At 40.5% G+C, this 24,115-nt stretch overlaps 1 protein-coding gene and 1 long non-coding RNA gene across 6 annotated transcripts in view; one reads left to right on the forward strand and one right to left on the reverse strand.

Annotated features, from left to right (window-relative positions):
- Nucleotides 1-24,115, reverse strand: part of HECW2 (HECT, C2 and WW domain containing E3 ubiquitin protein ligase 2) — a 392,473-nt gene that overhangs the window by 196,521 nt on the left and 171,837 nt on the right. The window lies entirely within an intron of this gene.
- LOC121030859 (uncharacterized) lies at nt 83-22,369 on the forward strand. Its single transcript, XR_005790445.1, has 3 exons — nt 83-174; nt 19,993-20,382; nt 22,094-22,369. It is a non-coding gene; the product is annotated as an uncharacterized LOC121030859 (long non-coding RNA).

Below are 24,115 nucleotides of genomic sequence, written 5' to 3' on the forward strand. Positions count from 1 at the left end.
AAAAAAAAATTAAAAAAAAAGCTCCCAGAAGGCTCCTGACTTCCATGATGTCATAAAGTGATCTAACTGATTAAGCCCTTTATGACATAACACCTATGAACAGCCTGGGGAATGCAGTTTGAGAGACTGTGACTCTGGGAATCCCCTGCTATTCTGGATCCACCTCCTGGCTGTGTAAGAGGTTTGATCCTGTCAGGCTCCTTGAGTTGGTCAGAATCAGAAAGGCAGATTTAGCTGATGAGGAAAGGTAGCTTTGAAGGGGGCCTAATTCTGTTATTTTTAAACAAAAATTTTTAACATTTTTATTTATTTTTGAGAGACAGAGATAGACAGAGCGTGAGCAGGGGAGGGGCAGAGAGAGAGGGAGACACAGAATCCGAAGCAGGCTCCAGGCTCTGAGCTGTCAGCACAGAGCCCACAATGCTCAAACTCACAAACTGCAAGATCATGACCTGAGCTGAAGTCTGATGCTTAACAGACTGAGTCACCCAGGTGCCCCAAAGGGGGCCTAATTCTTATATCTTCTGGCCTTCTAGGAAAACTACCCAGAGAGCCAAACTATCATCACATGTTTGCTTGGCAGCAAGAAATCAGAAGTAGGGGAATAATTTCAGATGACTACTACCGTCTGATATATGTGCCTCTGGCCCTTGAGACCACACAGACCCCATCCTCAGGCCAGCACATTTTTTCAGACAGTCATTGCTCACTCTAAGCTTCTACAACTACCCAAGACCCCTTCTGATTTTTCATAACCTCTTTGGTTACTTCAAAACAGGTCTGTTAACAGCCAGGGCTTGGAATAGTCACAGTGAACATTTTTTCAGTACTTCCTCAATGTCAAGCACCGTATACAATGGTTTGTACGCACCGGCTCTTATAATTTCCCCTACAGCTCCATGAGGCAGACCCTATTATGATGCCTGTTTTATTCATGAGGACCTGAGGCTCAACGAAGTCAAGCAGCTTACCCAATGTCACAGAGAAAAAGTGGCCAAGTCAAAATTTAAATCCAGGCCACCAGTTTTCAGAATCCATGCTCTTTACCAGCTGCTTTCGTGATTTTTAAGACATGGCTGAGAACTTTGCAAGTTTTTTTTTAAGGCTGTTTGGCACGATCGATATATCAACCTTATAGCTTAATTCTCTGAGGCGGAATTATTTTTACATTCTTGCGAGCACTACTTGTGATTCCCCAAATTATCACGTATCATGACTTCACAGCAGCTACTGGACCATCTCTCAGACTAAGCAGCGAAACTCACTGCATGGAATAGTAAGCATGATCCTGAGTAGATTCCTAGCCTTTTCTGTGCCTTGATTTTCTCATCTGCAAAACAGAAATTGCACTTGCACCAATTTATAATGTGGCAGAAAAAGTACTATGAATGCACCTTCAGCTGCCTGGGGGAAATTATGCCATCCACCATCTTGTTTTGTTTTGTTTTGTTTTGTTTTTTATTAATACAGGACTTTCATACTTAAGGCCTGCAGGGGCCAATACATTCACCATTTTAGAAACAAACATGTCTACAAAAGCTGTCACCATAAGACACAATATACTAGGAGAGAAGAGGATTAAGAGTTCACTCACACCAAACAAGACTGATGTCTGTGTTCATGATGAATGAGCTAAGTATTTAGATAAGAGGACTTTCTGATTTGAATTTGGCATGTTGTCTAGGAAACTCTACATTGTATATTCTTAGATTTGTTGGCATTAGTACTGGAGGTTGTCTATTTGCCCCACCTCCACCCATGATCCACTCTGTACCTTTCTCTGCTCTCTGCTCTCTGCCCTGGGAAACTGACTTGTGAGGTCTGTATCACTGAGTTCCTTTGTCTTCAAGATTGCACTTGGGTTTAGTCAACAGGGAGCACCAACAAGAGATAGAAGGGGGTGAGAAGAGAAAGGTTGGGATATCAAACTCCCAGTCCTAAATACATAGGTCTCCTGAAGGTTACAGAGCTCTTACCAGGTGACCCTCTCCACCTGGATCTCTGTTATCCAGGTTCTAGTAACTGTCCCCTCTTCTTGTGTCTTCAGGCCTCACAGTGGTAATGATACCCCATTCCATTGTTACTAGCCAGGTATCACCCCTTGTGATTTCCCTATGCCCTGCCCTATTTACCTTTGCATGGAAGGCTCCTCAAATTACCTAAATCCACATTCTGCATGGATCTTGACTAACACAGCTATTCAATCAAGAACATCCTTGTACCAGTTTTGTACTGAGTTGATATTTCCCTCATTATAATATTTAATTCTCATAAATGTATAATTTAGATTGTATGATCTCACATTTGGAACCCCAAAGTTTATCATGTATAATCCTACAGAGTTCCCACTTCTCAAGGTTTAATTCTTCTACTCTTTCTCTCTCAAGCTGCACTTAACTCTTTGGATATAGAATAAGGAGGTATTATGTATTCTAATCCCAGATATCATATTAGTTTTGTAGGACTGTCATGATGAAGAATCAAAAACAGTAGAAACTTATTTTCTCAGAGTTCCAGAAGCCAGAAGTCTGAAATCAAGTTGTTGGCAAGGTCATGCACCCCTGAGGGCTACAGGGAAGAATTCTTCCTTGCCTCTTCCTAGCTTCCGGCAGTTGCTGGCAATCCTTGCTGTTCCTTGGCCTGTAGCTACATCGCTCCAAATTCTGCCTCTGTCTTCCCCCAGACTTCTTATGTCTATTTGTCCTCTCCTCTTTTTTTAAGCATTCCAGTCATTGGACTTAGGACCCATCTTAAAGCCGTATGTCCTTATCTTAACTAATTATGTATGCAAAGATCCACTTTTCAGATAAGGTCATATTTTGAGGTTCCAGATAGACATGAATTTGGGGAGGACTATTCAAACCACTATAGATATGCTATGTAAATTCGTACTAACCATTTTGCTTTTTTAGATTCAGTTTTTTAATCTATAAAATAGATTGGGCTAAAATTGGTAACAGAATAGAATAAAATTGAATAATATTTCTCTTCATCTCCCACCCGTCAAACCCCGCTAATTGATTACATAACTCTTTCCTGAATGAAGCCTCAATCTTACTAAACATAGTACTCTATATAGCTTCTACTGTTCAACTCAGATAGGCATGCAAGATGAAACTTGTTTTGTGTCAGGGTTATGTGGTCTCTAAGGATCAATCCTTCTAATTATTTGATTTTAAACTTTATATTCATTAATTAAAGTGTTGTGCACAGAAGCTTAAGGAAATGTGTTACATAAAAGAAATCCATTCCTTTAATAGTAAATGTTCAAGTCAAGGACTTAGGAGAAAAGATTTGTTTGTTAGTGCGTAGTCAGCAATGTAACACAATATATTCCATCTTCTAACACATCAAAATAATAGTTTATAAATCTCAGACATAGGAGAAGTTAATGGAAAAGCATGAATCATTCCCCTGACAAAATATAAAATACAAAAAATGCCAAGTGCCACCGTGTTTCAGAATCATTGCTGCAAAACATGAAAGAAATCCAAAAGTAATAGAAATCAACACTGAAACAACAGTAAATAAATACAGGAAAGGAAGACATGAAAATATCACTCTTCACAAACAAAACTTGCATATTCCTATAAAGTGATCCCAGAAAAAACATTACAAATAAGAAGAGTAAAAATAAGAATACAATTTGGTTTCTATTTCTCTCAATACATAAGTTAAAAGATAAATTAATTAGATAAAGGGAAACTAAATTCTGCTGTATCTTGACTTTGAGAGTAATATTTCCTCCATCTCTTTGCCTGAATTTTAGTGAGTCAATAAACACCACCCCTCCAGTCCATGACAGAGTTCAGACCATCTAGAAGTAGATACAGGAGCCAGACAGGCAGATGATCCATCCAGTATCCTGGCTCAGAAAGGTCAGTTAACTCACCCCAGATCATACAGTTAGCAGAGAGCTACAGCTAAACTCAGGTTCGTATGATTCCAAAGCCCAATATAACACAGAGCTTCTCTGAGAAAAAGAAATGACGGACTTGCAAATATTATTTTTAAAAATGCTTGCCACTAAATGGAAAAAGAACAGTACTTTGTGGAAGTTTTGGGGTTTTTTTAAGCTTATTTATTTTTAAAAAAAATTTTAATGTTTATTTTTGAGAGAGAGACAGAGTGACAGAGAGAGTGAGCAGGGGAAGGGCAGAGAGAGAGGGAGACACAGAATCTGAAACAGGCTCCAGGCTCTGGGCTGTCAGCACAGAGCCCAATGCGGGGCTCCAACCCATGAACTATAATACCATGACTTTGAGCTGAAGTCAGACCCTTAACTGACTGAGCCACCCAGGAGCCCTTAGCTAATTTATTTATTGTGTGAGAGAAAGAGAGAGAGAGTACAAGCAGGGGTAGAGGGAGAGAGAGAATCTTAAGCAGGTTCCACGCTTAGTGCAGAGCCTAACGCAGGGCTTGATCCCACCCATAACTGTGAGATCACAACCAGAGCTGAAATCAAGAGTCGGACGCCCAACCGACCAAGCCACCTAGGCACCCCAAAAGTTTTTTGAACAAATAGTTCTGGGAAAACAGGATATCCACATGGGAAAGAATGAAGTTGGAGTTTTACATTGCACCATATAAAAAAACTAACTCAAAATGGACAAAGACATAAACATAAGAGCTAACACTATAAAACTTTAAAAGAAAACACAGGGGGAAAGCTCATGATACTGGACTTAGCAAAGACATCTTGTATATCATGCCTAAACAAAGGCAACAAACAAGAAAGTAGGTAAGGTGAATTTCCTCAAATTTAAAAACTTCAACACTATCAACAGAATGAAAAGACAACCCAGGGAATGGGAGAAAATATTTGCAAATTAAGGGGCTGATATCCAGGATATATGAAGAACCCCTACAATTCAACAAAAAAACCTGGTTAAAAAATGGGTAAAAGGCTTGCATGGACATCTCTCTAACACAGATACACAGGTGGGCATGGAAAGTTGCTCAGCATCACTGACCATTACACAAATACAAATCAAAACCACAATAAGATACCATTTCACACCTGTTAAGATGTCTATTATCAAAACAAAACAATACAAGACAGAAATTAGAACTCTTATGTATTGCTGGTGGAAATGAACACTGGAGACTGTGGAAGTGTGGAAAATACAAGGGTAATTCTTCAAAAAATTAAACATAGAACTACCACAGAGTCCAAAAATTCCACCTCTGGATAGTACCCACAAGACTGAAAGAGGAACAGACATTTATACATCCATGTTTACAGCAGCGTTATTCACAATAGCCAAAAGGTGGAAGTAACTCAATGTCCATCAATGACTGTTGAGAGACACAAAATGTGGTATGCACAATGGAATCTTATTCAGTCTTGAAAAGGAAGGAAATGCTGACACGTGCTACAACATGGATTAATCTTTTTTAAAATTTTTTAATGTTTATTTTTGAGAGAGAGACACAGAATGTGGGTGGGGGAGGAGCAAAGAGAGAGGGAGACACAGAATCTGAAGCAGGCTCCAGGCTCTGATCTATCAGCACAGATCCTGAAGCAAAGCTCAAATTTGTGAACCCTGAGATCATGACCTGAGCTGAAGTCGGATGCTTAACCAACTGAGCCACCCAGGTGCTCCTACAACATGGATTAATCTTGAACACATTATGCTATGTGCCAGTCACAAAAAGGCAAATTTTGTATGATTCCACTTATACAATGTACCTAGAGTAATAAAATTCATAAAGGCAGAAAGCAGAATGTGGTTGCCAGGGATCAGGATTGGGGGGAGTGGGGAAAAAGTTTGGAGATCTAAATGCAATAAAAAATATACTAAGGAAAGCAACCGCATAAAAGTAAATGAAAAGCTTATAATTCAAACTATAAAAACAATTTTTAAATAAACAATATGGTTAATTCCCAAGATCTATACAAAATGATGAAAGAAAATATATACAAGACCAAGAATAGATAGTAAATTATTACATGGAGAAGAGTTCAGAAATGCCATTTTTAAAGATTCAGAGTATCTAATAGCGATAGAAATAAACACATAAAAAGTCATTCTTATCCATTTCTGGTTGCAACATGTGATTGTTTCAGTCCTCCAAAGAATAATTTTTAAATGCTCAACATGAGCTATGAAAGTGTCCCCATTATTTCTCTTATTGGAGAAATATGCCTCAAATCTCTAGATATCTAGAGATTTGCCTACAGGCATTTCCTTAGCGGTGACCAAACTGGTTCCAGAGATCAAGAAGGAAGCACGAATGAGTACAAGTGGCCTGATCAAGTCCCTGCCAGTTCCAGCAAACTGTTGTCTTGCAAATATAGTACAGGCCTAGGTTTGCATATATTCCAATTCAAAAAACGAAAAAAACAAAACTGCCTTTGTGACATCTTCTACATATAGAAGAATGGAAGTTGTTTCGTTTGGTGTGACAGAGGAAGCAGTGTCCTTGCTTTCTGCCCTAGAAGAACAAATGAAGGCATCCATACAGTAGTGCCTAATATGACTCAGGTCCCAGAGGAATCTTACTTCTGAGAGTAGGCCTTCCACTCCTGGGCCACTGTGTACCCACCCCATTCATACCCTCCTATGACCTGCATCTAAACCCATAAACTGCTTCCAGCCAGTCTCTATAGACCTGGGCTAAGTTCTTTGGAGAGGTGGGAAGCAGCAGAGAATGAGGATATAAGTGAATTTGGTTTTTGCAGGGGGTTTTTGTTTTATTATTTTTAAAAAACATGTTAATGCGTAACAGGTTTGCTAGCACTCTACACAACTTTACAGGTAATAGTGACAGAACCCTCCTTCATCTCCTACCAAATGGCACAGAACATCATTAGTTGTAAACACTCAGGGCACTTTTCCCGTTTTTATTTATGTGCTCCATCATCACAATCTATTTTCCCTTGGAAACCAACAGTTAAACTCTTTAAGTTATGGGTCTCCACTGACGTATTTAGCTACCACTTCCTTCATACATGCCAAGACATTGTTTTCCAAATGTTTCCAATACCACTGTTTTCACTTGCCTCATCCTCCCCCACTTTGGCACCTTTGGGTGCCACACACACCCAAAGATGTGTATGGCAGGGCCTGCTACAGACACAGTGAGCTCAAAAATAATAAGAACAAGTTTTCACAGAGCTCTGACAACCTTGTAGAAAGCATGCCCTCCCTGGAGCACATCAGCAGGAAGTGGAGTTTTTCTCAAGAAAGGGTAGGTAGGGGGCACGTAGGAGGCTCAGTCAATTAAACGTCAGACTCTTGATCTTGGCTCAGGCCATGATCTCATAGTTGATGAGTTCAAGCCCGGGGTAGGGTTCTGTGTCGACAGCGTAGAGCCTGCTTGGGATTCTCTCTCTCCTCCCTCTCTCTCTGCCCCCCCCCCCTTCACTCACGCGCGCTCTCTCTCTCTCTCTCAAATAAATAAACTTAAAAGAAAAAAAAAAAGAGGTAGGTGGTTTAGGCAGGCAAAATCGAGGAAAGGAGACATAGAAGGGAAAAAGGGGGAAAAAGTGGAGGTGGAGGAGTTGGGGGTGGAGAGGAGGACAAAATGGCCTGGGAAATAAGTATCTGTCCATGTGATGAATGAGAGAAGACACACTGGCCTTGAAATAATCTCAGCTGGATGTGAAGGACTCAAAATTTGATGGAGAAGGCTAACGGTCAACTTAAAAATTTTGAAAACAAATAATATGGCCAAGTTCGTGGGGGGAAAATGTTTTGATTCTGCATGCACAGAAACCGAGATACCTGGCAAAATGTGGCAGCTTAAATAAACCTGTTAACAACTTCAACAAGGGAGAAATGTTAAATAATTACTAGGTCTTTGTGCAAGCAAGAGATATTGCTATAGGTTTTAATAAATTTGGTGTTTCAGGATCTGGTAAAAGACATAACAGTTAAGACTTAGAAGCAGCTTGGCTATAGGAAGGGAAAAGAAGAAATCCCCGTAATGAGTCATTTTCCAACCAATCAAATCTCACTCATTCTTCAAACTCCAATCAACTCCTCTATGAACCTCTGTGAAACCACCCTTGGCTTTCAGTCCAAAGTGGAATCTTTCTCTCTTAAACATATCATTTACTATCCACATCTCATTCTTCACCTAATCCTATGCCACCGTATATAGCTATGAATCTTTTGTAATCTTGTAGCCCCGTATCTTGTCTGTCCAGTGAGAATAAAAGGTTGCAAATGGCATATTAGATAAAGTGTTAGTATCCAAAATCTATAAAGAACTTATCAAACTCAACACCCCCCAAAAAACAAATAATCCAGTGAAGAAATGGGCAGAAGACACAAATAGACACTTTTCCAAAGAAGACACCTAGATGGCTAATAGACACATGAAAAGGTGCTCAACATCACTCATCATCAGAGAAATACAAATCAAAACCACAATGAGATACCACCTCACACCTCTAAGAATGGCTAAAATTAACAACTCAGGAAACAACAGATGTTGGTGAGGATGTGGAGAAAGGGAAACCCTCTTGCCCTGCTGGTGGGAATGCAAACTGGTGCAGCTGCTTGAAAACAGTATTGAGGTTCCTCAAAAAATTAAAAATAAAACTACACCACAACCCAGTAACTGCACTACTAGGTATTTATCCAAAGGATACAAAAATGCTGATTCGAAAGGGCACATGCACCCCAATGTTTGTAGCAGTGCTATCAACAATAGCCAAATTATGGAAAGAGCCCAAATGTCCATCGACGGATGAATGGATAAAGAAGGTGTGATATATATACATACGTACAATAAAATACTACTTGAAGATCAAAAATATCATGCCATTTGCAACAAAGTGGATAGAACTACAGTATATTATGCTAAGCAAAATAAGTCAGAGAAAAAGACAAACATCATGATTTCACTCATGTGGAATTTAAGAAACACAACAGATGAACATAGGGGAAGGGAAGGAAAAATAAGATAAAAACAGAGAGTGAGGCAAATCATAAGACACCCTTAAATACAGAGAACAAACTGAGGGTTGGTGGGGGTGGGGGAAATGGGTGATGGGCATTAAAGAGGGCACTTGTTGGGATGAGCACTAGGTGTCATATGTAAGTGATGAATCACTGGGTTCTACTCCTGAAAGGAATACCATACTGTATGTTAACTAACTTGAATTTAAATAAATAAAAAAAAATAAAAACGTTCATTTTATTCTACAGATTCAGGTGCTTCAGTGAATCTGAGGAGAAGTAAATTTTAAAAATAGAGATGGGGCAGCTGGGTGGCTCAGTCAGGCATCCCATTCTTTGATCTCATATGAGTTTGAGCCCCAGGTCAGGCTCTGCACTGACAGCGTGGAGCCTGCTTGGGATTCTCTCTCCCTCTCTTTCTGCCCTTCCCTGATTCTCTCTTTCTCCCTCTCAAAAATAAATAAATAAACATTAAAAAAAAAGAGAAAGAGAGAGACAGAAGTATGGCTTCCAAACCTACATATGTTTACAATCCAGTGTTACTGCATGCACGACTTTACTTCAATTAGTGATGATGTGTTGGCCAAAAAATCCATTCTCAATCTCAAAATGACCCCTACATATGGGCCTTCATAGTCTTCGAGTTCCTCTCGGGCACTGGCTCTCACGTTAAATATGCATGCTGCAGGGGCGCCTGGGTGGCGCAGTCGGTTAGGCGTCCGGCTTCAGCCAGGTCACGATCTCACGGTCCGTGAGTTCGAGCCCCGCGTCGGGCTCTGGGCTGATGGCTCAGAGCCTGGAGCCTGTTTCCAATTCTGTGTCTCCCTCTCTCTCTGCCCCTCCCCTGTTCATGCTCTGTCTCTCTCTGTCCCAAAAATAAATAAACGTTGAAAAAAAAAATTTAAAAAAAAATATGCATGCTGCAGAAAAATGCACTGGTGTTCCGGGGACCCCCTCCAGTCCCATTACAAACACAGAGCATAATTTTTAGAGGCTACTTTGAAGAAGGTGGGAAGCACCAAGGAACATTAAGTAATTTAACCAGTGATTTTAAAAAGACAATTCTAAATGAAAATATATATTATAAAGAGGTAAAATAAGATGTCAAAAAATTTCACCCCGGTAGCAGACTACTTTGGGCTAAATTTTCAGAAACTAATGATATTTTTTTTGTAATTTTTTTTAATGTTTATTCATTTTTGAGAGACAGAGGGAGACAGAGCATGAGCAGGGAAGGAGCAGAGAGAGAGGGAGACACAGAACCTGAGGCAGGCTCCAGGCTCTGAGCTGTCAGCACGGAGCGCAACGGGGCTCGAACTCACTGATTGCGAGATCATGACCTGAGCTGAAGTTGGACGCTTAACCTACTGAGCCACCCAGGTGCCCCTGGAAACTAACGTTACTTATTTACCACCATCTGCAATAGGAATACTCTGGTATAAAATCTGGGGAAGCATGACTTTAAGTTTCCACAAAACTGAGAGTGAAGTCCCAACTCTAAGAACAGCAACTCATGATCAAGTTCTTCCTCAAAATCAAATATGAACATTTATTCATTTCTTTTTCCAGTCCCATAGGAGCTGTTCTGCCACTTGACGTATGACAAAACTGTAAATTTACATAATCTGCCCAAGTTCAAGCTGCTAGGAGGTGACGAGGGTGTGATTCAAAGCCAGGCCTACTGAACATCACTTGTTCTCCTGAGTGAGGCTGACAGATGCTTGGACTTGTAGGCCTAACAAGTTTTCAAGAGAATACTTCAAATTATAAGCAAATATTAACACATCTTTACACAGTTTAACAGCCCTTTAGTTCAATAGCCCTTCAGTGCCATGTCTACTAACATTTTCTAGATAAGAGAGGAATTATACCAGATGTTGACATGTTTTCAAGATTAGAAAGAGTCCTCTGGATTTAAATAAACTCCTAGAGAAGGTCCTAACACAGTAGGCACTCAACACTACATTATATACTTGAATTATAAGAATAATTAATAACTGGGAACCCTCTAGAATCAGAAAAATTACGCTAGAATCTGGAAGTGTGGAGAATTTGTCTTGTAAGAAATTAACTAGCTCCCTCCTGAGGCCAGTTTTTCAGGAGCTTTTTCATAAATGTAAGAACCAAATCTCTGATTTTCAACAATTTTTCTAATCACAGTGAATAGTGTTTGGTGCTTTGCAACCTTCACTGTGGAATTCTTGAGGCCTTTCCAAAATGAGAGCCTAATTATAGCTGCCAACATTGCAGAGAAAGTGCATCACTTCTGTTACATACATCAGCAAGGAAATGGGACAGACAGGAAGGATTTTCGTGTTGGGGGAAGCAGAGTAGGGTATATGACTAATGCCGGCATACCTCTGGAAAACATATACCATTTTGTTCTTGAATGAAAAGATAAGCTTGTGTATTGTATTAAAATCAAGCCCTTTGACTAAAACAGGATAGCCTAGAAATAGTTCAGAAGCATGGGATACTTGAAACTGAAAATGTGCTTTCAAAGAGGTTATATTTATAAGCCAAACATGCACAGGAAATTTTGTTATTCTAACTCTATTCCACAGCCTAAAGATCTGTATTGTCCTAGCACAAAGACCTTCTTGGATGGAGTCCCAGTCAGTTGTTTACTTAAAACCATGAAACCCTGACTAGAGACCATCTTTTTCCAGATAGCACCTTCCTGTTACGATGCCCTACATTCACCACCATGTCCAAGGCCAAATAGTGACTTTTTGCCCTCTCTCTGAGCCACTAACCTGAATTCTTAGAAAATGTAAAATGCAAAGTTTAAAATAACTTCTTATTTTATACTCAACCTGTGTCTAGTTAAAGATTTTAAAATTTCTATGAAACCCAAAAAGGTATACAACATCATCTGTAATATATGCCCTAATCATACAGCACACTTGTAACCCCTATCATTTGGGCAATTTCTAATTTAATTTCATGCCTTAGTAAATTGATACGATGTTTCTGAAGGGACATTTATCAGTATCTCTCAAATTAAATGTGCACATTCTTTGCCTTGGCAGTTCCGTGCCCAGAAACTAATTTTTTAGGAATATGAACACAAATGCTCAAAAATACAAGTGTAGAAATATTTACTGCAGCATTGTTTGTAATATCAAACTGTGGCACCAACCCAAATGACCATCAATAGGACAATGGTTAAATTAATCATTGTGCAAACATATTAGGGAATGTCACGAAGAAGTTAAAAACAATGAATAGTGAAATGGATAAATGTTCAAGACACATTGCAAATTTACAGAAGCAATTTACAGAAAAATATGCCTAGCATAATAGTTTTTCATTTAAAAGTATATTTGTGTGTGCATACGTGCATGTGTGTTGATGTGTTTATGTACTGCTATATATCATTAACACTTCTTTTTTTTTTAATTTTTTTTTTTTAACGTTTATTTATTTTTGAGACAGAGAGAGACAGAGCATGAACCGGGGAGGGTCAGAGAGAGGGAGACACAGAATCAGAAGCAGGCTCCAGGCTCTTCTGGGCTCTTCAGCCCAGAGCCCGACGCGGGGCTCGAACTCACAGACCGCGAGATCGTGACCTGAGCTGAAGTCGGATGCTTAACCGACTGAGCCACCCAAGGCGCCCCCATCATTAACACTTCTTACCTTTGGTGGAGAAAGGGAAACAACTTGTACTGTTCAAAGTTTTACAAAATTTATAATCTTCTTGTAGCAAGTTTTAAATGACATTGTTCTTTAAAAACTCTACCTCTAAAAATATGGACCATCCCCTCTTCTTACCAAATATTTCAAGATATCATGGCAGGTAACAATCTACCTTTCACAGGTGCTTTACACATGTGAACATATATACACAGATGTTTTAAAATGAAATGTGAACACTTGACGAGCTTTCCTTTGTACTTTGAGAAAAAGTTTTACTAATGAGGCCATTTCCTTTACCAACATGATTTCCAATGGAAAACAAAATTCCCTAGGTAAGTTAAAACATTAAATCAAGGGATGACTACTGTTAATGGGACCATCACATGGAGAGAGTACCAGCAATAAGTAGGTAACACCAGAAGAGAAACTTGCCATAATAACCTTAAGTTACTGAAGAAAAAAAAGAAATGACAAACTTTCATCAGAAATTCAGTAATCAAGCAGGTACACAGCAGCTGGTCATTTAACAGAACTTAGATTCAGTTTTGGGGGAATGGCTTGCAGTGGTATATTTTTTATTCTTAGTCTAAGAAACTCTGGAACTCTTGTCCAACATGAGAATCCAAGTGCGAAACTTCTAGCCATCCACGTTTCACATGGTACACCTCCACACCATGGGTTACTTGAGCTGCTTTTGCTTTGATTGTTCAGTCCCCAAGAGAGACTATGCTCCGTAACATCTTCCTGTCATCTGTTTAACAGCTTTTTGACAGAGTCAATAGTGCGGCACGTTGAATGAAATGTTTTTCAGGGTTCCCCAATACAAACCACTGCAGTGTACCTTTGATGATTCCCCACCCTCAACCAAAAAAACCTGTAAGAGGGCAAAATTTCTATGGCCAACAACTTAACTGGGGAGACTGAATGTGTCCTTATGAAGGAAACTTAAATATTTGTAAGCCAAATAGAGTGAGAATTAACTAACACGTGGACTCTTTGCCTGGGGGTTTATAATCTTGGGTAGCTTCCCCCAGCTGACGACCAGTTTTCACTGTGCCGCGAACGGCAGAGCCCATGCATAGGAAGAGCCAGTAAATTCCACGCAGCCACAGGCTACCAAAAGGATGCTCAACTAACTGTTGTATTTTGGTTCTTTGACAGTTGATGTAACGTGCAAGGAAGTGTTTAATAGATATGTTTTAGGGAACTTGATCACACTACTAAAGCAACAGATCGCTGAATGTTTCTGCTTTTTACATATACTTGGGTAAACACATGGACTAAATAGACTTCCAGGCAAAGGAAGACTCTTCCGTTATAAAATTCATCTCATCACATGAAAGAGATTCAGTAAGTGCAAATCTTCAGATCTTCAAGATGCCATGATTTTTAAAATGTCCTTTCAAAAAGACATTTATACTATGCAGCTCATCTCTGCAAAATGTGACTTGATTACAAAGTCCTCAGCAACTTATGAAATTTATTTTAGGACACTGAGTCACTTCCATAAAATTTTACAGCTATCTCTTGTCAGTGAAAAAATTCTAAAGCCTGAAAGCTCTCAAGGAAATGAACCAAAACATTCTGCAAAGTTCATTCTTTTCAGGGAAGATAACCATGGCTTTAAGACCAGTAGGTATAAGGAGATACACAGGGAAGACGTATGACAAAATGTAATAGGACCTTAGATCTTTCGAAAGAAATGTTTAAAAACAGAGACATGTCTGTCTCCCACTTTTATATATGTAGACAGATGGTAAGCCAGACATTTTTTTTCAAGCTCTCACTCAGGTTGTGCATCAAGTATGTCCTACTTCAATTCTACATCATCAACATTTTCAATAGTTTCCAGACTTTCTTTTAAAATTATGTTACATAAATGTGGTTTGGGTCTCATATTCACTTAAGATCCATGCTTTAGGTGACACCTGGCTTTAGTAATACACAATGAAATGACTAATGGGCTGTGGCTGCCTAATCACGTTGTATTATTAGGTTTTTACTATATGTAATTAAGTTCCAGGGAAAAGTTTTCTGTTTGAAGTCAACAATAAACTGCTTTCTTTTAATTAAATTATCTGTAGCAACTTGTAATATCCACATTGGATAAACTTGATTTTTTAAATCATTGTTGGTGGCTGAGGAAATGCATGGTACTACAATTTGAGACTGGGTATGAGCCCCGCTGTATTCTTTAATAGTTGAAAAGCATAATTCTCCCTATCACTCTCCCCACAAATGTGTACTTACTTGCCCAAAGTATTAGTCGTGCTTCTTTGTGCCATGTCTGCTAAGGTTACGTAGAAATAAAGAAATTTTTCAAAGTCCCTTCCTAGATCCTTTTGGTGGAAGAAAATGGTGTTTTCATTTCCCAGCATCCAATAAACCTGTCCTAACCATCCAGGAAGGTTCAAAGGGTCTTCTAAGGCTTCTCCTAGTCAGAAGTTTATAACTGAGAATGTAAGGCCACTTTTTTTTATTGTAAAGAAACCCTCAAAATAGTCACATTAAACCCCAAATGGACTTTCACTCCTGGGGCTTTCTTTCACCAACTTGGAAATTGTTTCTATCTTTTGGCATATTTCTGCATTCAAACACCTCCTCACCTCCCAGCTCACCAGCTCCAGTGTTCCCACTCCAGAAATCCTTCTGTCTCAGGTCCTCCCTTTCATTTTCTCCATCAATCAGCCCCAAGTCATCAATATCCTCCTTATCCCATTAGATTTGTTGATCCATTCTTACAATCACCCTCTAACTCCATCTTCCTTCTCTCCTTTCACTATACCCCATGATAAAGCTCTAAGGTAGTTGAACCTCCCTACCTACTTAGACCACCTCTGACACCCAACCGATGGAAAAGTAAAACAAAACCAAACACAAAGATGCTCCCCAGTCTTCCATTAGACTCGTGACCCCAAGTCATACATGGCACTCAATATGCCAGGAAACTTAATACATTGCTCTGATATACGCACTCTCTCACTTCCCTAGGTGACTATGTCACATGTTTACCCTTCTACACCACCTTCAAATGCATAAAAACAGAAGCAAACTCATATTTTAATTGGCAGATATAGCACTCATCTGCTGCTAGATACATCTTTACGTTGCTTTCCACTCTTCTAGATGAAGTCTCTCTGCTCCTGTTGAAGGCCAGGCCCCTGACTTGTGCTCTAAATCCCATCTGCTCTCATCTTTTCAAAGATTTATCTCTCGTGAGTATCCCCTCTCCTGCATCTTCAGTGTCATCTGGACAGTGTCTACTAGATCATATCCAATAATGCAAAACCTAAAAATGCCTTTGCTTTATTCTGAATGCCCCTGTAGGCACTACACCATTGCTTCACCCTCTTCACAGCAAACTTCTTGAGGCAGTGATTTGCAGCCAAAATAGCCACTTTTTCACCTCACGTTCTCCCCCCAACTCACTTCATCCCAACTTTTATCTCTATCAGTCTTGTCAAGACACCAATGATCTCCCTTCCATGTTGCCAAGCCCAATGGTCATTACTTTTTGACACCCATGGTCACTACTCTTATAGTACTCGGCCTCTAGAGCTCTAACCAGCACCGTTGATTACTCTCTCCTATGTGATTATATGCCACTTATTTCTTGTAGCTTCCAAGACACCTCCTTCACATGGTTTTCTTTCCTCACCACACTTCCTTTGACTTCTGTGACTCTTTCTGCCCTCTACACAGCCTCCATCCTGGACCTCCCTCTAGATAGTGTAGGGATATACCCTCTCAAGGTAGCCTCCTCCAGCTCTATCTATTTGTCAATGATTCCTGGATTCCAGATTCACAGACCCAACTTCCTTCTTGACATCTGCACCTAAGTCTAACAGGATGTCAAATTTGACACAAACAAAACAATTCTTGACTGCCTCTTCTCTTCCCGCCTCGTTCCCCCAATTACTCCTCCCCTCAGTAAACTGAAGTACTCTGGTCAAAAATTAAGATGCTACCCAGATTCTTCTCTTTTCCACATTATCCAATACTGAACCATGAGGAAATTCTGTTGACACTATCTTCAATAATATCCTATATACTTTCGACTTCTATCAGCCTCTCTGCTATAAGCCCAGGATAAGCCCATATTTAGTCTCACCTTCACTGCCATGAGACTTTGACCTATAATTCATTCTCCACTGACAGCCAAAGTGATCCTCTAAAAAATCAAACCTTGTTATTCTGCTAGTTAAAATCCTTCACCGGTCCACTGTGTTTGGAATAAAACCTGAACTCCCTATGATGGCTTACAAAGTTCTCTGTGATCCAATGTGTCTATTTCTCTGGCCCCATCATGCCCTATTTCCCTCTTATCCACTGTGCTCTAGCCACACTGGTCCTCTTTCCATTTTTGAAAACTGCCAAGCTTGTTCCTGCCTAGGGTTTGTGCTAGAACCATTCCTTCCTATCTCTGATATTTGCCTTGTTTGTTCCTTCTTGTCACCCATCTTAAAAGTCACCTTTCAAAGAGTCTTTCCTGATCCAATATAAAGTCTATCCAACCATTCTTATCATATTATCCTGTTTTTATTATCTTCATTGTACTTACTTGAAATATTGTCTGATATTTTTCTTTACTTTTTAAAACTTTTTTTCTTTTCTTTCCCCTCTTGAATATAAGCTCCACAAGTAGGGACCTTCTCTGTTGAATTCACTGTTGTATTTCAGGATACGGATGTAGGTGCCCAATAAATATTTGATAATGAATGTTTTTATAGAGAGCTTAGTCAAAGAATATGAGCTTAAGAAAGAGTTACCTATTTCCAAACTGAAACTGAAAATCAACTTGCATTTGTATGGCAGACAATACTTTCAAAACACTTTCATTGACATTTGTTCAATCTCCCCGATAACCTTTTAGGAGTTCACCACGAATCTTCCTTTCTCCAGCACAGAGAGAAAGATGCTTAATGATTACTATCAGGTTACACGGTCAGACACTGCAGTGCTGGGACCAAAACCTAATTGCTTGTTCAGTGCTCTCCCTGCTAAGCCTAAATGAACAAGTAAAAACACATATTAAACTAAACCTCTCTGCTGTCATGTGCTCTGTGCATGCACTGCCCTTGGAAGATTATGCTGATCAGGGCGCATGGGTGGCTCAGTCAGTTGAGTGTCTGACTCATGATTTAGGCTCTGGTCATGATCCCATTGAGTCCTGTGTCGGGCTCTGCACTGAGCATGGAGCCTGCTTGAAATTCTCTCTCTCCCTCTGACCCTCTCCCCTGCTGGTACTCTCTCTCTAAAATAAAATTAAAAATTAAAAAAAAAAAGAGGATTATGCTAAAGGTTATTTCTTCACATGTCTCTTCTCCCACAGGCTACATGTTTCTAGAAAACCAAGCTGATGTTTTATTCATTTGTGTTTTCCCAGTGACTAGCACACTGCCTGGTATGTTGTAGGTTTCAAATGCTTGTGGAATTAACTGATATTCACATCAGAGCCAAGTCTTCCTCTCAGTATAAAGCAGATGTGTTATTCTTTATCTCAGTACTGAAGATTTCACTCTGCATATATAAAAAACCTTTAATGATTATTTTTTCTGAAAAGCCTCAAATTTCACATCATCCATCACTTTCTGAGGCCTTTCATGGGCAACTTAGGTACCAGAAGTTGCAGGGGGTTAAACAAGCCCTAGGCAGTCCTCCAAATCAGTACTCCAATTCATTTTCCACTTCTTAATATGAACAAAAGGCATGTAGAAAATCTAAGATTTCTTCAATCTGAAGTCAGAAGCTAGTGACATAATGCTATATTTCTTCCATGCTCTGAATGTACAAATAGTCATCAAATAGTTATAATGCTGTAATGGAAAAAACACTGAATGGATTATCAAGAATCACAGGTTATGATCCCAAGTGACTCTCAACAGCTGTGTGAGTATGTGATGATTTCAATCAGTCTTTAAGTTTCCTATAGAATATGAGTGACGATTATCTTTAGGGCCCTTCCAGCTCTAGAATTTGTTCTTCTGCTATGCAGTCCTGATTACACTGTCCCCAGTATCCTATCCCCTCCAGTCTCCCAACTCAAAATACCTACATGAAGGAGTGACATAATTAGGTTTAGATGCAGTGGTAACAGTCAAATATAAATGAATAACTAGATGGATGGGAAACTCTGCATCCTCCAGTGGATTTACTTTCAAGATACAGAATCTTTATGAATAGCGAATTCCAAGTCCCAAAACATGACTGTTTCAAAATGCTTTAGAACAAAAGAAATATACCTCCGCCTAACATCTAGTGTTTATTATCAAATGTAACTCAAAGACTACAGAGTCCTATGAAAAGATTAGAATCCAGGGAATTCTGGAGTCACATGAACTGAGCTAGTCAATGAAACAGTCCCTTCTCTTAGCCACACTATTTTATGTCCTATCAACACAGGGGCCTACCCATCTCACAAGCCATTGGTCACTGATACGCCATCAAGAAGATCCAAAAGACCAGGCAGGAGAATACAATCAGTGGCGTGCTGGAACCAAGTATTAACAGTTTCTGGAATCTTGAAATCTGGCTGCTAGGTTGTTGATAATTTGAAATTGGCCATGGTGGAAGTATTTACACTGTGGAAATCTATAAACACTACAAATCGGAGTGTGTCTGTCTTAGAGGCAGCCAGCTTATCAACACACCACTGAATGCAATGTTTGGCTAGAAAGACTATAGGCAAAACACATAATGCAAGACAAACAGAGAACAAAGAGATCTGACTTCTAGCCCTAATATTCCCACTAAGTAGCAATGAAAACCGGAGCAAGTCTTCGAACCTCTGTTCCTAAAATGTAAGAGAAACAAGTGAGCTCAAGATCCCCGCAGGGGCTAAAAGTTAAGGTTTTGTGGTTCTGTTTGGAAGAACATCCTGACTTCGGAGGTCTCCTAAGAGGATATGCTCCAAAAACTGGGCAGCACCAAGAAATTGACCAATCTTCTCTCCGTTTGCAAGAGCGAGATTTGGTACTTCTTCAGTCTGATGTATTTGGCCAACTGTGGGCAAACCTGGTCATAGTTCTAAAGTTCCCTGGATCTCTTAATTACATCAAAGAAAGTTTCAGAAAGCCTCCAGCTGGTCCAAGGGTTTCCTTTAGACTTAGGCTAAAGGCCCCACAGAGCATTCCTGGCTATATTTGTTAAGCAGGTGCTACTTCTATCTCCTGTTGCAATGGTGAGGTTTTATAAGGAGCCCACTGGGCATGAGGGCAAGAATAAAAGCCGCCATGTTGCGGAGAACCTGGGGGGCTCAGTCAGTTAAGCATCCAACTCTCGATTTCAGCTCAGGTCATGATCTCACAGCCATGAGATCGAGCCCCATGTCTTGGTATTCTTATATTTTCTCTCTCCTCTCTCTGCCTCTCACCCTCTCTCTCTCTCTCTTGCTGTATCTCTCTGTCTCAAAATAAGTAAATAAACAAACATTTTTTTTAAGTGCCACGTTTCCAGAAGAAGACTTAGGAGAAGTACCTGCCCTAATACCAGAGTTTCAGCCTCAAACCAGAGCTACTGTCCTGAGCTCATTTATATAGTAAGTTCTTTAAAAGTAGAGACTGGGTGTTACCTATAGAACCTGGCACAAGAATCATGAAAGATCTGTTAAAGTGAATTCCCTGGTTTGGTACAGTTTGGGGTTCATAAACATGAGGGTGTTATTTGGGCAACAAATAACATATAGTTAAATGTTTCTCCCAGAGCAGCAAAGGACTCCTAAGAATAGCTGCCCTGACAAGCCAGCACAGATTTATCCTATGATATAGGATGGCAGTGTCACTGTGCACCATTTGATCATGAGAAGATGTAAATGCCCTTGTCCCTCGTCCAAGTAAGTGTTCTCCTTTCTGGATGCAAGGATTTGTAAATATCATCATCATGCCACCATCTTGCTCTTCAGAATAAAAGTGCACATAACACACTTGGGGGAAGTATTTAATTGGTAAATGGCAAAAGTGCATTTGGACACAATCCTAAAAGCGGCAAGAAGTAGAATGTCACTCAGGAGGGCCAATTTGTCATTGTACTGACAGCCAGATTTTTAAAAATTCAGTCACAGAGAGCGGAACTTAAAAATACATAAGTGGTTTAAAGCACAGGATGGATTCTAGAAAATGATCATCTGTGTCCAGTCTAACTCATAGAAATAAATCTTTAAGAGATTATGGAAAAAATGGGGGGGGGGCAATGATTTAGGTCCATCAGCTGTGTCTAACGAGATCAACACACCTGAACCACTGGAAAAAGTCCTTAAGCTCCCTAGGAATAGAGGGTCCATAAAATCTTCGGACTTCAGTCTAGGGCTAAAAACATTCTCCAAATCAACAACATCCTGAAACTAAAGACTAGAAGAACATTTCAGATGCAACAACGCATCACAGAATTCAATTGTATGTCATATTGAAATACAAACTATAGGACACTGAATCCCAGTTTTCCTTTTAAAATGCTCATTGGCTCAACAAAGTTGTATTGAATTCGGATTGGGTACAAAGCACTGGGGATCCAAATATGATTAAGACATGGCCAGTCTCTAAGCTGATGGTATACAATGGAAGGCATGCACCCACAAGTGGTAAGGGCACAGTGTGCTAAGAGCTGTGATAACAGCCCACCCAGATAAGTACAGACTCTGAGCTCCAAATGCCATGAAAGGCAACAGCCCAATTGGAGGCAGTAGCATCTTTTAATTAAGGGTCAAGATCTGTGGTGAATTCAAATAGTGCTTTCTTCTTACTGGGTGCTACCATTTCTAGAGGTGACATTTTTTTTTTCTAGACAGAAGTAAAAACAGGAAAAAAACAAAAAAACAAAAAGCAGTGGGAGTTTAGAAAAGCAATCCAAGTTCAACACAAAGGTCTTGTGGAAAGGAGGACAGGCTTGACATGATTCAGGGTGGAAAAGTCCAGACATCTAGGGCACCGAACATAAAAGGAGATACACCAGAGGGTGTCCAAGCCCAGGAGACAGTGGTGTCGGTGGGGGTGGGGGCACTGTTGAAATACAAAGAGAGGAAAGTGGCAGCCTGGGATGGCCTCAAAGCTCCTGAGGAGGCAATTGAATTTGAAATTTATTATGAGTTTGATCAAAACTACACTGGAAGATCAGGTTATTCAGTTTAAGCATTCTTATTGAGGTATAGTCCCTGTTTTTAAACAAGTATCTGTTGTTTTCATTTCCTAGGGCTGCCATAGCAAAGTACCATGAACTGGGAAAGTTCTTGTCTCACAGCTGGGGGGGCTGAAATCTGAAATTAAGTGACGACAATTGTTTCCTTCTGAGTACGATGAGGGGAAGGGTCCATTCCAGGCCCCTCTTCTTGGCTTGTGCGTGGCCATCTTCACGTTCATATGGCATTCTCCCTATCTGGCGTGTCTTTATCCACATTTCCCCTTTTCATAAGGACAACAGTCAAGTGGAATAAGGCCCATTCTAATGACGTCATTGAAACTTGATACCTCTGTAAAGACCCCACCAAAAACGTAAAATCTTAATTGAGCCTTCTTTTCCACTAATTCAGAGTTCTTCCTTTATTCTTTGAGGTTTACCACAGCTATACAGACTGCCCACACACACCATCTCTCACTTCTCTGTCAGTTCATGCTGGTTTCTACAAGAAGGCCGAGGCCAATCTTAGGGACATGTGGCCTCATTTCCACCACCCTGCACCTCCTGCATTGAGGACTGAGGCAGAATCTGCCTCAACGTGTTGCTGTTTGGTTCTAGTGATGATCGCACTCTATTTCACCTCTACTCCCAGCTGTATTCTACCAATACCGTCAAAAACCACTGAGAATACAGTCCCTGATTTTCTCTTCTGTGCTACTTTTGAGTGAAATTCTTTGCTTTTCCATAAATAGTTCAGAGCCTAATGCCACCTGCCTATTTCTTCAAAAATGGTTCTCTCCAGGGGGACTTGAGCACAGCTATCAGTCAACTCAGACTGACTTAGAAGCAAGTCAGAGCAAGACTTTGACTTAGAAGCAAGGGGCCAAACAAAGGCAACATTTCCCCAACAGTACCATCTTCTATCCCACTGTGCCTGTGGAAGTCAGCTCACTTTCTCCCTTGAATCTAAGACTAAAACCGCACCCAATGTCCAGTCTTGTAACATCTCAATTTGCAACCTGACAGTCAAACCAAACAAATCCCAACTTGTCTTCTCCACTTCAAACGCCAGACGATGTTTAACCCCATATCTGCCAATGTAAATTTTACAATTGGGTATTTGGTCAGCTGTTACATTCAGCAAGCAGGACACACAGGGCGTAACTTAACACAAGGTTATTCTTTAACCTTGCTACCTATTCTAATCTGCTCTGGGGGACTAGCTCTTTGCTCACTACTGGATGAAATGAGAGCAGGCCCCTTGGCTTCTCTGGTCATTCTGAGATAAAGGAAAAGTCCTCTGGTCACATCAAGTCACAAAAAGGTTCACTTCTATGCAGCAATGTCCAGTCCTGTGTCCCAGTTAAATCTTCAAATTTCAGTTAAAATCAAATCTTATCCTCTCTCTTAGCTAAGCCTGCTTCAGGCAGAAAGCCTTCAGAAAGAAAGGGGGGGGGTGTGTCACTGGATTCTCTAATTCTCACCGGTTTCTGACTCTCTGAGACTATCAGTGGGTGGAAGAAAGAAAGGTTAGGGGGCAGAGGAGGTATGATTGAGGGGCACTGCCACAATCTACTGCCAACACTCTGAGCTTCGAGGGTCTCTCTCTCTCTCACACAAGGGGACACTTCCTGGGTTCTGGAAAAAATACCCCATTTTGGGGATTCCCACCTGCAGTTTCTTTGCTGTGGTTACTCATAACCCCCTTTCCCACAAATGGTGGCCCTCCCGGAGCACACCTAGTCTCCTTCTGCCAAGGTCTTCTGCCCTGTCCCTCTGAATGGCCCCTGGGTAACATCAGCTCCTCCTGGTAGTGTTTTGGAGCAAGCATGACAGTGACCCAACACCAGTTCTGTTATGGACAGACCCCACTCCTCATCCACCAAAACACATTCTTATCCCAAAAACTCAGGCAGTGCAGCTCACTGCCAGCGAGCCATGCCCACATTCCTTGAGCCAGCCACAGCTCCTCACCTTTCAAGTCCTCAGGCATGGATCAGACACCAGTCCAATGTGTCCCTCACACGGTAGAGGACACTCGTGAAGCCATCAGGGCAGTTCCCCTGACATTCCTCTCACTTGACTTGAGGTAGAGGGAAGCACCCTACTTCGCTCCAGCATGTATATGGTTGATGGAATGGCCGCCCAGCACACTGACAATGCCCCCAAGGCAATCCTCCATCAAATCGACAACTCCTCTCTCACCCGGGTGGCCAGGCAAGGGTCATGACAATGACTCTGGGCACCTTCTTCATGAGAGCTGCTTGGGTGGTCAAGCATCTCACTTTGGCATGTGGCAGTGGTTGTCACCCTCCACCTAGGAGCCTCAGCTGATGCGGGACGAGTTCCCTTTCGTCAGTCTTGCACATTAACAATGTTTTTTAATGCCTGGAGTGCAGTTTTCATCATCACGTCTTCCTACACATAGTGTTGTTTTTTTTTTTTTTTTTATATAT

The sequence above is a fragment of the Herpailurus yagouaroundi genome, unplaced genomic scaffold, assembly GCF_014898765.1.
Source record: "Herpailurus yagouaroundi ecotype Mexico unplaced genomic scaffold, PumYag 140, whole genome shotgun sequence".
NCBI classification, from domain to species: Eukaryota; Metazoa; Chordata; class Mammalia; order Carnivora; family Felidae; genus Herpailurus; species Herpailurus yagouaroundi.